The sequence below is a fragment of the Zingiber officinale genome, chromosome 4A, assembly GCF_018446385.1.
Source record: "Zingiber officinale cultivar Zhangliang chromosome 4A, Zo_v1.1, whole genome shotgun sequence".
Classification (NCBI taxonomy): Eukaryota; Viridiplantae; Streptophyta; class Magnoliopsida; order Zingiberales; family Zingiberaceae; genus Zingiber; species Zingiber officinale.
The window spans coordinates 98,946,062-98,961,362 of NC_055992.1; the positions used below are offsets into that span (position 1 = coordinate 98,946,062).

Here is a 15,301-nt window from a genome sequence, read left to right on the forward strand (position 1 = left end):
TGGAAATGATAACAAACCAAATAGAAGAACTGGTCTCAAAAATTCTCCACCACCTGACAAGGGTAAAAGTTCACAACTGACATAATCCCCAAACATTGATATGGTTTTTATAAAAACCCCTAGCATTTGTAATACAAATAGAACCCTAGATGTTAGGGTAAAATGCCCAATAAATATACATGACCATGAATTTACATTATAAGTCTTCTTAGATAGTGGAGCTACTAATTCTATTATAGATGAGACGACACTGCTGTCCATTTTACCCAAAACTTTCATCAAAACCTCATCTCAACCTTTAATTAGTACACAATTTGACGGACAGCAACTTACTAATACCCAATTTGTCACAAATATACATATAAAATTTAATAATAACTGTGGTACCTATAGCGCTCCCCAAACTCTCTCCAAATTATGGGTTAAACCCTTATTACATCAGAATATCCACCTTATCCTGGGACTCAATTTTCTCATAGCACCAGACAAAGCCTTTTTGCTTACTAAAGATTATGCTCTATTTTTCTCCACCCCAATCGTAGCACCTATTGTTTCAGACTACCCCTCGGTAGTTCAGCCTCTAAAAGCTTCAGCAGAAACTAGAACCCAGTCTACTGACACCCCTTGTCAGTGTACAGTCAAAGGAACATGCAAACAGACCCCTCTCATGTCATCTTGTGAACTTGCTTTTTCTGAATATCAGGAAAACTAGACTTACTTGGCTGGACAAGCCCGCTAAATGATCTTTCTTTTTGGGATATTCCTAATTATCTGCTCCTCCCCAAACAATTGCTTCAGACTATCAACACTCATCAACCAGATATCGACTCTCTCATCTCCCGCCTAGAAAAACTAGAAATTATTGGAGGTAACCCAACCAAATACCGGGAGCGAGATAAAATCTATTGTAAATTAACAATTATTAACCCTGACCTCACTATTAAGGCCCAAGATTTAAGATACACAAACTGGGAAACTGAAGAATGCAAAACACATATCCAACAATTATTACACTTAGGAGTCATTCAGAGATCTACCTCCCGACATAGGAGCCCAGCTTTTATAGTAAATAAAGGAGCTGAACAAAAAAGAGGTCAATCCCGAATGGTATTTAACTATAAAAGGCTAAATGATAGCTACCAAGAGTATGACTACAAAATACCAGATAAAGACCAACTTTTGAATAAGATACAACATTCTAAATGGTATTCGAAGTTTGACATGAAATCAAGTTTTTGGCAGGTAAGGATACACCCAGACTCTATAGAATGGACGACTTTTTCCTGCCCAGAAGGCCACTTTGAATGACTTGTTAGTTGTTATGCCTTTTGGTCTTAAAGTAGCTCCTCAAATTTTTCAACGAAAAATGGATGATATTTTTAGGAATGTTTCTCATTTCACCTATGTTTACATAGATGATATTTTAGTCTTTTCCAAAACTAAACAAGAACACTATGCCCATTTACATACAATCTTTAATCTCTTTGAAAACTTGGTTTGATTATTTCACAAAAGAAAATGAAACTAGCAGTTACACATGTTGAATTCTTAGGAGTCGAGATATGCCAAGGACAAATCATCTTACGACCTCATATTTCAGCTAAAATTCTTGTCTTTCCAGACAAAATGGAAGATACTAAGACATTAAGAACATTTTTAAGACTTCTAAATTATGCAAGACTCTACCTAAAAGATATAGGAAAAATTAGTGGGCCTTTATACAATAAGACATCTTTGACTAGACAAAAACATTTCAACCAACAAGATATTGCTTTAGTCCAGCAAATTAAACAATTGGTGAAAACTATTCCTAAATTAACTTTACCTCTTGACTCAAATTATTTAATTATTGAAACAGATGACTGGGAGACTGGCTGGGCGGTATCTTATATCGCAAAGCATCCAAATATGAACCTAAATCAACAGAAGCCTTATGTCGATATACCTCTGCAGAATACCACGAAAAATGACACTTGACATCCTTAGATTATGAAATCTTAGCTGTTATTTACTGCTTAGAAGTTTTTAGATTATTTATTTGTAACAAATCAGAAATTCTTATCAGAACAGACTGTGAAGCCACAGTTAAATATGGTCAACAAATGAAAATTGTCAGAAAAGGCCTCAGTACCAAGCATTGGTTAAAATTTACAGATACCATAATCAACAAGGGACTTAAGATACAATGGAATATATAAAAGGGGTTAATAATTCCTTAGCAGATACATTATCACGACTGTTGCATTAACTTTTTACTTTTTGAGCTTACAGGATGGACAGACCAAGGAAAATTCGTACTTTTTCCACCAAAACCATGTGTTTTGGTACTCAGGATTTAAAGCTATTTACACAACCAGAAGATCATTTTCGATTTGCTTGCAGAGATAGACTTGATCACATCCAAAATTGTCTTATTGACAATATTTGACATGGACATAAAATTGTTGTGATTAACGCTCTTTCCAACTATTTCCTTACTATTATCCAAAAACTAGCAGGAAAGAATCTTTCCTGTTACGTAGTCTTTTCAGGACCTCAGGTAGGGGTATACTCTACATGGGAAGAAGCCAACTTAGTCATTCAAAACTTAGAGCATCCATACTTTAAGGGTTACTATTCGCTTGAAGAGACTTTTACAGCAGCCAGAGCCCATCTAGGGCCACATTTCTTTATTAGTACAACTCTGCAAACGACACCAATACAAGCTACTAACCCTGATACAAATACTTTCACTTATGCTCAAATTGTACAACATACTCCTGAACTTCATTAACAGAACACAACATTACTCCTATCAGACCAGAGTACTTAACTTTAACCCAACTTAAGGAACAAAATAAGACAACTTTACAAAGAGCATCTGAGGTGCGTCTGGCAGGATTACCGATTACTATTCCTGAAGACATTCATACTTATGTTCGCAGTTTGGCTGAAAAATCTACTTTACAAACTTTTATCGAATTATGTGAAGCCCTAAAAGCTTTTCACAAAACACCAACTGAAGGAATGACCATTGTATATGAAGCTGAATTCAATCCAAAACTTAAATGCTAAAAGAAAGAACCACCTTGTTTGGAATCAGATAAATACGGATGTCAATGCCAGCTTCTCTATGCTTTTAGAAGAGCTAACATGAATTATGAATCCTACATTATTACAACTTACAAAGGGAGACAAATTACCCCTTTTACTCTTCTAGACTATGGACCCCTACATAAATTATGGGTTAATAACCCAGATTCAGTAAAAGATTTCCGAAAGAAACTTGGTACTGCTATTTCTGCTGCTTTGAAAGTAGAAGAAACATTTATGGTATGCACATTTGAAAGTACTCCTCCAGAATGACTGGACCTAAAAATCGAGTCAGCCCGACATTTAGTTAAAATTGACGTAAATGAAGTTGGAGGTTACCAAACCGAGCTAGAAAACTATCCTACCGACTCGGACTGTGATTGGGAAGCTCCTCCCTCCTTTTCTGACCAACTTAAACACTGGAGAGCTTCAATCCAAGGGACGCATTGGGGTTGGGACCGACTTGAAGATCCAGATACTTATCTCCTGGTTAGAGAATCGTTTATCGAAAAAAATTTATTGGCCGAAGGGTATGGGTACCAGATTCTTTCCTTTTCACTTTACTACTCGGCATACTACTCTGTTTCAACACTACCAGAAGAAGACAGAAAGAATGAGTAACAAGAGGTTAGCAAGCTCCGCCCTTTCAGCCAGAGCCTACCGAGCTGCCTTAGCCAGACGCAGAGCACCAATCCAAGCCTCCAACTCACAAGCACCATCGTTGTACTCAACAGGAGAAGATAGCATTGATAATATGGTTGACAGCTAAGACTACTATAACAGTAATCAACAGTGTCACCACTAAGACAGTACTACTTTCCACCTGTCTCACTTTTCTAGCTAAGACTACTACAACAGTACTTACAGTGTCACCACTAAGACAGAACTACTTTCCATCACTTTTCTAGATGCTTTCCTTCATCTCCAAGCAAGTGTTTCCTTCCGCCCGAAGTCATCTCTCTCTATAAAAGACCCTTCTCTTCTGCCTCCTAAGGCATCCACCAGCAACTCTCTTTCCCTCCCTCTATTTGCCTCCTCACACTCCCTTATTCTCAAGCTCTCTTTTGAACGTCCCTCCTCTCTTTCTGTAAGTATGTAAGATATGCCTATATCAATATGTAGTGTTTAAATATTTCTGTTTCAGTATGTAATATTTTGCTTGCAAGTTTGTAAAATAGTTTTCTTCCTGAATGCGTTTTCTTCCTGAATGTATATGTTGTATGTACATGTAAAATATCTGGCTAAATACAACATAATATTACTTCTTTTCTAGATCTTCTTCAGTCCTTATCTAACTCAAAGGTGAACAGTTACTGTAAAAGAATAAGTAAACTAAAATAAGACATGTGCTGGCTCAGGAAGGCCATTAAGTAGTCATCATCTTACATAGCCGGGGCATTTGGTTCTCTTATAGCTCTTTTGTAGGTGAGACACACTAGAAGACTTAGAAGACCAAGTTGAAAATAAATAAATAAATAAAATAAAATAAAAAATTGGTATCAGAGCCTTAAGACCCTATTCGGACCTTTTATGAACAAGCTACAATTTTCCAATTCACTCCAAGGCAGCTTTAGATTATTCCCAACAATTTGCAAAATCCAAAGACATTGGCTATAGCAATTCTACCTTAGTTAACTAAGGAGATCAAATTCTAGTACAACAGAACAACACAATTCAAGCACTACTTACTTCTCTACATTATAGACTTACAGTCTTAGAAAACCAAATTCTTACTTTGGAAAAGCACATACATAAAAATACCCTGACACAAGATCTAAAGCAAACATTAGAAAATATAAATAAAGATCTTGGTAAACTTTCCTAGGAAAAACTATTACAAAACACCCACCTACCACTTTTAAGTTTCTAAAAATACAAGATTCACCTTCTAATGGCTCTGCAAATAAAAACACAAGTTGAAAGTTTTTTTGGATCATCACATACACTAAGACCTCCTAAGAATCTCTCTATGATATCTAGAAAATCTACAAGTACTCAGGCTACCTATCAGTTACAAGAACTTATAGATATCTACCAAAACTTAGACATCTTCTCTAATGAACAATTATATACACTAAACCCAAAACGCTTATATCATCAAGGGTTGTTATCATTTTCTACTTCACTTTATAGACATCATAGAACCCAACCATTACACTTACCAGATGGGGGAGAAGAAAGATTTACCCTTATGAATAAAGAATCAGCTAGAGCACTCCTACAAAGCATCTAGAAAGTTGAGTAATATTATGTTGTATTTAGCCAGATATTTTACATGCACATACAACATATACATTCAGGAAGAAAACGCATTCAGGAAGAAAACTATCTTACAGACTCGCAAGCAGAAAATTACATACTGAAACAGAAATATTTAGACACTACATACTGAAATAGGCATATCTTACATACTTACAGAAAGAGGGGAAGGGCGTTCAAAAGATAGCTTGAGAATAAGAGAGTGTAAGGAGTCAAAGAGAGAGAGGGAAAGAGAGTTGCTGGTAGATGCCTTAGGAGGCAGAAGAGAAGGGCCATTTATAGGGAGAGATGACTTCGGGAGGAAGGAAACACTTGCTTGGAGATGAAGGAAAGCATCTAGAAAAGTGAGACAGATGGAAAGTAGTACTGTCTTAGTGGTGACACTACTGTTGTAGTAGTCTTAACTAGAAAAGTGAAACAGGTGGAAAGTAGTACTGTCTTAGTGGTGGCACTGTTGATTACTGTTATAATAGTCTTAGCTGTCAACCATATTATCAATGTTATCTTCTCCTGTTAAGTCCAACGATGGTACTTGTGAGCTGGAGGCTTGGATTGGTGCTCTGCGTCTGGCTAAGGCAGCTCGGTAGGCTCTGGCTGAAAGGGCGAAGCTTGCTAACATCTTGTTACTCATTCTTTCTATCTTCTTCTGGTAGTGTTGAAACAGAGTAGTATGCTGAGTGGTAAAGTGAAAAGGAAAGAATCTGGTACCCATACCCTTCGGCCAATAAATTTTTTCGATAAACGATTCTCTAACCAGGAGATAAGTATCTGGATCTTCAAGTCGGTCCCAACCCCAATGCGTCCCTTGGATTGAAGCTCTCCAGTGTTTAAGTTGGTCAGAAAAGGAGGGAGGAGCTTCCCAATCACAGTCCGAGTCGGTAGGATAGTTTTCTAGCTCGGTTTGGTAACCTCCAACTTCATTTACGTCAATTTTAACTAAATGTCGGGCTGACTCGATTTTTAGGTCCAGTCATTCTGGAGGAGTACTTTCAAATGTGCATACCATAAATGTTTCTTCTACTTTCAAAGCAGCAGAAATAGCAGTACCAAGTTTCTTTCGGAAATCTTTTACTGAATCTGGGTCATTAACCCATAATTTATGTAGGGGTCCATAGTCTAGAAGAGTAAAAGGGGTAATTTGTCTCCCTTTGTAAGTTGTAATAATGTAGGATTCATAATTCATGTTAGCCCTTCTAAAAGCATAGAGAAGCTGGCATTGACATCCGTATTTATTTGATTCCAAACAAGGTGGTCCTTTCTTTTAGCATTTAAGTTTTGGACTGAATTCAGCTTCATATACAATGGTCATTCCTTCAGTTGGTGTTTTGTGAAAAGCTTTTAGGGCTTCACATAATTCGATAAAAGTTTGTAAAATAGATTTTTCAGCCAAACTGCGAACATAAGTATGAATGTCTTCAGGAATAGTATTCGGTAATCCTGCCAGACGCACCTCAGATGCTCTTTGTAAAGTTGTCTTATTTTGTTCCTTAAGTTGGGTTAAAGTTAAGTACTCTGGTCTGATAGGAGTAATGTTGTGTTCTGTTGATGAAGTTCAGGAGTATGTTGTACAATTTGAGCATAAGTGAAAGTATTTGTATCAGGGTTAGTAGCTTGTATTGGTGTCGTTTGCAGAGTTGTACTAATAAAGAAATGTGGCCCTAGATGGGCTCTGGCTGCTGTAAAAGTCTCTTCAAGCGAATAGTAGCCCTTAAAGTAGGGATGTTCTAACTTTTGAATGGCTAAGTTGGTTTCTTCCCATGTAAAGTATACCCTTTCCTAAGGTCCTGAAAAGACTACGTAATTGGAAAATTTTCTTTCCGGCTGATTTTTGGATAGTAGTAAGGAAATAATTGGAAAGAACGTTAATCATAACAATTTTATGTCCAGAGCTCCCTGAAAGTGTAGGGATATGTCAAATATTGTCAATAAGACAATTTTGGATGTGATCAAGTCTGTCTCTGTCAGCAAATCAAAATTGATGATCTTCTGGTTGTGTGAATAGCTTTAGATCCTGAGTACCACAACGCATGGTTTTGGTGGAAAAAGTGCAAGCTTTCCTTGGTCTGTCCATCCTATAAGCTCAAAAAGTAAAAAGTTAATGCAGCAGTCGTGATAATGTATCTGCTAAGAAATTATTAACCCCTTTTATATGTTCCCGTTGTATCTAAAGTCCCTTGTTGATTATGGTATCTGTAAATTTTAACCAACGCTTTGTACCGAGGCCTTTTCTGACTGTTTTCGTTTGTTGACCATATTTAACTATGGTTTCACAGTCTGTTCTAATAAGAATTTCTGATTTGTTACAAATAAATAATCTAAAAACTTCTAAGCAGTAAATAACAACTAAGATTTCATAATCTAAGGATGTCAAGTGTCCTTTTTCGTGGTATTCTCCAGAGGCATATCGGCATAAGGCTTCTGTTGATTTAGGTTTATATTTTGATGTTTTGCGATATAAGATACCGCCCAGCCAGTCTCCCAGTCATCTATTTCATTAATTAAATAATTTGAGTCAAGAGGTAAAGTTAATTTAGGAATAATTTTAACCAATTGTTTAATTTGTTGGACTAAAGCAATATCTTGTTGGTTGAAATGTTTTCGTCCAGTCAAAGATGTCTTATTGTATAAAGGTCTACTAATTTTTCCTATATCTTTTAGGTAGAGTCTTGCATAATTTAAAAGTCCTAAAAATGCTCTTAATGTCTTAGTATCTTCCATTTTGTCCGGAAAGGCAAGAATTTTAGCTGAAATATGAGGTCGTAAGGTGATTTATCCTTGGCCTATCTCGGCTCCTAAGAATTCAACATGTGTAACTGCTAGTTTCATTTTCTTTTGTGAAATAATCAAACCATGTTTTTCAAAGAGATTAAAGATTGTATGTAAATGGGCATAGTGTTCTTGTTTAGTTTTGGAAAAGACTAAAATATCATCTATGTAAACATAGGTGAAATGAGAAACATTCCTAAAAATATCATCCATTTTTCGTTGAAAAATTTGAGGAGCTACTTTAAGACCAAAAGGCATAACAACTAACAAGTCATTCAAAGTGGCCTTCTGGGCAGGAAAAAGTCGTCCATTCTATAGAGTCTGGGTGTATCCTTACCTGCCAAAAACCTGATTTCATGTCAAACTTTGAATACCATTTAGAATCTTGTATCTTATTCAAAAGTTGGTCTTTATCTGGTATTTTGTAGTCATACTCTTGGTAGCTATCATTTAGCCTTTTATAGTTAAATACCATTCGGGATTGACCTCTTTTTTGTTCAGTTCCTTTATTTACTATAAAAGTTGGGCTCCTATGTCGGGAGGTAGATCTCTGAATGACTCCTAAGTGTAATAATTGTTGGATATGTGTTTTGCATTCTTCAGTTTCCCAGTTTGTGTATCTTAAATCTTGGGCCTTAATAGTGAGGTCAGGGTTAATAATTGTTAATTTACAATAGATTTTATCTCGCTCCCGGTATTTGGTTGGGTTACCTCCAATAATTTCTAGTTTTTCTAGGCGGGAGATGAGAGAGTCGATATCTGGTTGATGAGTGTTGATAGTCTGAAACAATTATTTGGGGAGGAGCAAATAATTAGGAATATCCCAAAAAGAAAGATCATTTAGCGGGCTTGTCCAGCCAAGTAAGTCTAGTTTTCCTTATATTCAGAAAAAGCAAGTTCACAAGATGACATGAGAGGGATCTGTTTGCATGTTCCTTTGACCGTACACTGGCAAGGGGTGTCAGTAGACTGGGTTCTAGTTTCTGCTGAAGCTTTTAGAGGCTGAACTACCGAGGGGTAGTCTGAAACAATAGATGCTACGATTGGGGTGGAGAAAAATAGAGCATAATCTTTAGTAAGCAAAAAGGCTCTGTCTGGTGCTATGAGAAAATTGAGTCCAAGGATAAGGTGGATATTCTGATGTAATAAGGGTTTAACCCATACTTTGGAGAGAGTTTGGGGAGCGCTATAGGTACCATAATTATTATAAAATTTTATATGTATATTTGTGACAAATTAGGTATTAGTAAGTTGCTGCCCGTCAAATTGTGTACTAATTAAAGGTTGGGATGAGGTTTTGATGAAAGTTTTGGGTAAAATGAACAGAAGTGTGGTCTCATCTATAGTAGAATTAGTAGCTCCACTATCTAAGAAGGCTTATAATGTAAATTCATGGCAATGTATATTTATTAGGCATTTTACCCTAACATCCAGGGTTCTATTTGTATTACAAATGCTAGGGGTTTTTATGAAAACCATATCAATGTTTGGTGATTCTGTCAGTTGTGAACTTTTACCCTTGTCAGGTGGTGGAGAATTTTGTGAGACCAGTTCTTCTATTTGGTTTGTTATCATATCCATATGAGTTTCTAGTTGATTTATTCTAGTTTCTAATGTTGATACTCTTGTTTCTAAAAGGATATTTCGAGTACTGCTTTTAGTGGGCTGTGTTATAGGGATTAGAACATTAAAATAGTTATGGAGACAAAGATTATAGGCTTGCTTTTTGCAATTTATACAGGTACCTCTTTTATCAATTGCTGAATAATAACTACACAAATAGCAAGGTATATTATTTGTTCCTGTTTTTAATTTTCAATCATGTGTACAATTGGATTCACTTAAAGTTGTATTTAGTTATGTGAGCATTAAATTTGTGTCTATGGGAGGAAAGTCGTCCCATAATTCTGGTTCTAGGTTTAATGATATGTAGTCGAAATCTGTGTAATACGAAGGTTGTAAGAAGGAATTTACTAGGCTATAGTCTGAAGAGGGGGGAACTTCTTGTATGTCATCTACGGAGATAATAGAGTAAATAGAAGATGTGTCTAAGACATCTGATTGGATTTCTACTAGATCTAAATTTGTACAGGTGACTAATTTAGCTTCTCTTGTATATAGGTTTTTCTTATTTGGCCAGGCAGAAGATAAATGTCCTAGTTCATTACAAGCAAAATAAGTAATAGTGTTAGCAAAAGTTTTCTTTGGTTTGTATTTTCTGACATGTCTTTCTTTATTTAAATACGATTTCTTTTCTCTACTTTTTCGAACATAATATGTTTTTCTTGGCCTGACATTTTTAGTTTTAGCTGGTTGTGTAGTTGTTTTAGTATTTCGATAATGTTTTTTGTTTTTGTTTAGATATCATTGAGTCATACTGTTCAGGGGTGTAGATTTGACTACAGAACCCATATTGTTGGTTTTTAAATTGTTTTTGAATATAGATATAAGTACATTTTTCTTTTAATACATAAATAATGTGTTGTATACGTATTCCAATATTGTCATATTGGGGTGCTACTTTCATCTCTATCTAGGCCTTGTGTATTTCTTTTCCTAATTCCCCTGGAAGTTTACTAAATAGTCTTTCTCCTAATTCTAAATTACAGTAATTTCCTGATACGGCGGTTAAGGCAAGGAAGGCATTGCAAAAAGGTTTAATCCAATTCTAGTTAAAAAGTTGTAATTGTTCTAAGTCTCTCATAGCTTCTTTTTATCTAATATCTAAACCTGTATCGGCATCTCATGCTGTAAAAGTCTGTCGATAGTATAACAAAAATTAAGTATATTATTTTCCTGTGAAGCAATCCTAGCTATTTCTTTAGGATTAGTAGTTTTATAGGATTCCCATGTTGCTCTGGATACATCGCCTAAATAGTTTTCTCCTACTCTTATTATAGCGTCACCAGATTCTATGTCTAGTTCATGTTTTGCCTGGTAGTTTCTTTTAACAGAGACTATCCACTGTTGTAAGTAAGTGTCATACATTTGTGGGTCATCGCATTCACCTATATTAAGTAAGACTGAATTCTTACCAAAATATGTAATTTCTGGTGGTCTTTTTTTCCCTATAGTTCTTAACAAGGGATTATTGTTGGTATAAGGGTGAATTTGTGTTCTTGGAGGATGTCCTTCTCCTTAATCCATAGTTCTCATGGAACTTTCTGAGTATCTTACCTGTAAAGGTTGTGGTGTATTAGTAGCACTAGATTATGCAGGATTCATTAAAGCAATGTTGGAAAAATAATCTTTCTTCATCAAAGTACAACATCCAATCTTCATCTAACTTATGATGCAATATGTCAAAAGTTTCTAATTCTGTAAGATCTTCTTGTGTAAAATAATTAGCTATTTCAAATGGAAGGTAGACGTATTCATTTAAATCATCATAAAATAAAAAGTTGTCTTTCTCTTTCTGTGAGTGTGTACTGATTTCTATATTCATTAGATTTAAAACAGGTTAGTTGTCTTCTTGGCTGTCTTCTTCAGAAATTGAGAACTTGTAATTATGAAATCTTACTATTGATTTGTCATGTCTATCTTTATAGATTATGGATTCTCTTGGTTGTAGTGTTTGTGGTGTAATATTTAAATCTAGGTTAAGATTCCAAACTAATCCAGCAAGTAGGTCAGACAAAAAGTCTTTAGGTTTGATGAAATAGATTCCCCTTGTTGTAAGGGTTTCTATTATGTTATTAATTTGTATTTTGAAACTGTTGTTGGTGCTAGTCATTGTCTTTCCTAGAAAAATTATATCTATTTGGATATTATGTTTCTGAAAATCTCCATATCCCTTGGCTTGAACGTAAATTTTAATATAGTCAATAAAATCTGGAATAGTCATATTAAAATTGGGACAAAAATACGTGATTCTTATATTACTATTCATATCTACTTCTATAAGTCCAATAACTGCTTTGTCATTATCAGATAACCTTGAGTCATATAGTACTAAAAAGACTTTAGCTCCTATGTTTTTTCTGGTAAGTCCTCTTAGGCCAAACACAATAAGTCCTAGGTGGATATAATTATATTTTCTTTGTAGAAGTGCTCTAGCTGATTCTTCATTCATAAGGGTAAATCTTTCTTCTCCCCCATCTGGTAAGTGTAATGGTTGGGTTCTATGATGTCTATAAAGTGAAGTAGAAAAGATAACAACCCTTAATAATATAAGTGTTTTGGGTTTAGTGTATTTAATTGTTCATTAGAAAAGGTGTCTAAGTTTTGGTCGATATCTATAAGTGCTTCTAACTGATAGGTAGCCTAAGTACTTATAGAATTTCTGGATATCATAGAGAGATTCTTAGGAGGTCTTAGTGTAGGTGATGATCCAGAAAAACTTTCAACTTGTAGGTCAAGCCACTTTCAGGAAGACTATGAGCACTCGTAGTTGCCTTAGATATAGAAATCACAACGTTAAACAGTCACTAGATGGTGCACGCTTGAATCCATTTATACATGTTTGGAATTTTTTTTCATGTAGCTTCTTCTTGTACACCATTGAGGATGCTAACTGACAAATACTTAAGAATGAATTGAGAGAGGTGTATTGAAATACCATAGATATAGTGTGATCACAGATCTAAGTTCTGACGGAATCAGAGTAATTCAGTTCAGATAACAATAACTCAAGCATCTTGACTTCCAGTATCCAAGAGAAGATAATAACATCATTACTACGCATCACAAATATCATTGCAGCGATTGTATTCTCTAGTAATACATTCCTTTTTTCCCAACGAAAAGATGAGAATTCGAAAATGATGTGTTTGTCAAAAGCAGAAGTGACAACAGCACAACAACAGAATGAACCTTGAATCTAACCAGGAGGTTTGCCTCCCGGTAATTGCAGACGATGGTTCGATGGCTGGGGGGCCGGGGCTGCACGGGGCAGAGCCGCACCGTCTGGGAAGATGCCTGCCGGAGTTGTGCGGCCTCTGGACTCCTTGACGCGTTTGACTCACCCAGCCGCGCCGTCCGTACCCTCTCCCACCCTTTGCTGTTCATCCTCGCTCAGCCACCTCCAGAGATCAAGCCCTAAATCAACTTTCCCTCCCCTCCTCGATCAAAATGCTGCAGGTTGATTGAAGAAATGTATCCGAAAGAAGATTTCAATAAGCACTCGAGTTTACTTCTCGGATCTCATTCCATCACCGAACCAATAAGAGGAGGATCGACGTTTGAGGATTCCGAATACGGAGCGGCGGCTATCTCCACTTCGTCACAAATCGCGGTGTAGGGCGGACAGGTCGCCCGGGGTCGATTATAATGCCACGAGTCCAAAGACCGTTGGCGTCATTTCTCGTTATAAAAAGGGCCAAGTCGAAGAGCCGATAACAGATTACAGAACGGGAGAGAAAAGAGAGCGTTCCGTTTCCCGGGACGACCGCGCTGTTTATTTCTTGGACGTTGGCACCAGCTGACGTCTGGTTGGGTGAGTATTTAGATTAATTCAATCTACAAATTAATTAAATTAATTTTTATTAATTGGAATTTTATTAAAATCGAATTAACAGAATTAAATTAAAAATCAATTATTTCACTTAATAATGAATTAACTGAATTTATTTAAAATATTATACAAAATTAATATTAAATTAAACGAATGTTCACCCCTATCTAAGACAACGATCGTCATAAATGATACAAGTATATTCATCTCGTTGGAAATGCCTTGGGAGTGACTTTGACTATGGTGTGAATCGATTCGACAAATCAAAGATGACAGTTTGATAGTTTAGAATTATATCTTCATTTGTTTGAGTTCTTTTAGATAAAGTCTAAAAATAAAATTATGAGAGTTTAAATCTAAAATAGATAATATTATATTATTATCATTACATAGATATTTAAATTCCTTCCGTTCTAACCATTAATATCAAAATCTAAATTATCAAAAGATTTAAAAATGAATAATATCAGCCTTTATTTATAAAAGTTTAAAGAATAATACATTAAATCGTAATCATTAATTAAAAAAACATAATCAAATAATTTGAACCATTAAAAATAAAACCCTCCCTACTTTTAAATATGAGAGAGTTGAAATTTTTTAACTCTTACTTTTCGTTTAGAGATCAATAGTGGAAAATAAACCTATATTGATTTGTTACTAAATAATTAACTAGTAATTAAGGATATCAATTTGTTATAGTCTAGGTGGATAGAAGACTTCCATCCAAGAGAATTATTCAAGTTTCAGCAACACTAAATTTGTCTGAGGACCAACACAGAGGAAGTAAATCATGAGTGCTATTAGCTTTTGGATTAGTGGTTGGTATATGAGGGAGGCATTTACCCCAAACCTAATGATGGTAACACCTCAAGCAACATTATACAAATATTGTATTTTTTTTAATTGCTAAGAGGGCTCGAACCCAGCACCTCAGGCAACATGGTATCAACGTGCTAGCCACTAGGACAAAGCAACGGCAATAAAAAAAAATATCTCCTGCGCGACAGTCAAGTTCCGCACTTAACTCAGCCTACCAACGAATACACCACAAAGGCACAAAGAAATCTCAAGGCAAAGACATTTTAAAGCCACAAGAAAGTCACAACAAGCAATACCAACAATTATAGGAAAACTCCCAACCTTTATTAGTCTCAATAAAGGAATACAAGTGGAACAATATAGAATTACTTACAAATCGCTCAAGATCCGTTTATACAAATTCTTTATGATTAACTCACACTTCTTCACAATCCACCTTCACAAATTCCCCACGAATTTGTTCACAATGTCCACTCTTGTACAGTCATGCACACCTCTTGGCCTCCTTTGCCAATGACCCACGTTGCATATTTATCATGCATAGGCGGCGATTACAAAGGAGGTTACATGGTGGTTACAGCAACCACTTGTGCCACATGGATAAAACTACCTTAACTTACAAAATCGTTTTGTCCACATGTCTTAGTTACATTGGCACAATGTCAAGTGGCAGCCTGCACCCCTGCTTTGCCCCATCATCATGCTGCATTGGTCCATGTCAAGTGTCAACATGCATTGATTTTGCTTCGCCGCATAGCTTTACTGCATTGGTCCACGCCAAGTGTCAATCTGCACACACAGACAAGTTCATCTATCCGCCCAATGGCTCCGCTTCTTTGGCACCATGGACAAGTCCATCTGTCCGCCTTTGGCACCATAGACATGTCCATCTATCCACCAAGTGTTCTGCTTCTTTGGCACCACAGACAA

The 15,301-nt window shown here is 35.9% G+C and overlaps 1 pseudogene; it reads right to left on the bottom strand.

Annotated features, from left to right (window-relative positions):
• LOC121972541 overlaps positions 1–13,468 on the bottom strand; it is a 46,177-nt pseudogene extending 32,709 nt beyond the window's left edge.
• Positions 13,469–15,301: the final 1,833 nt, after the last annotated feature.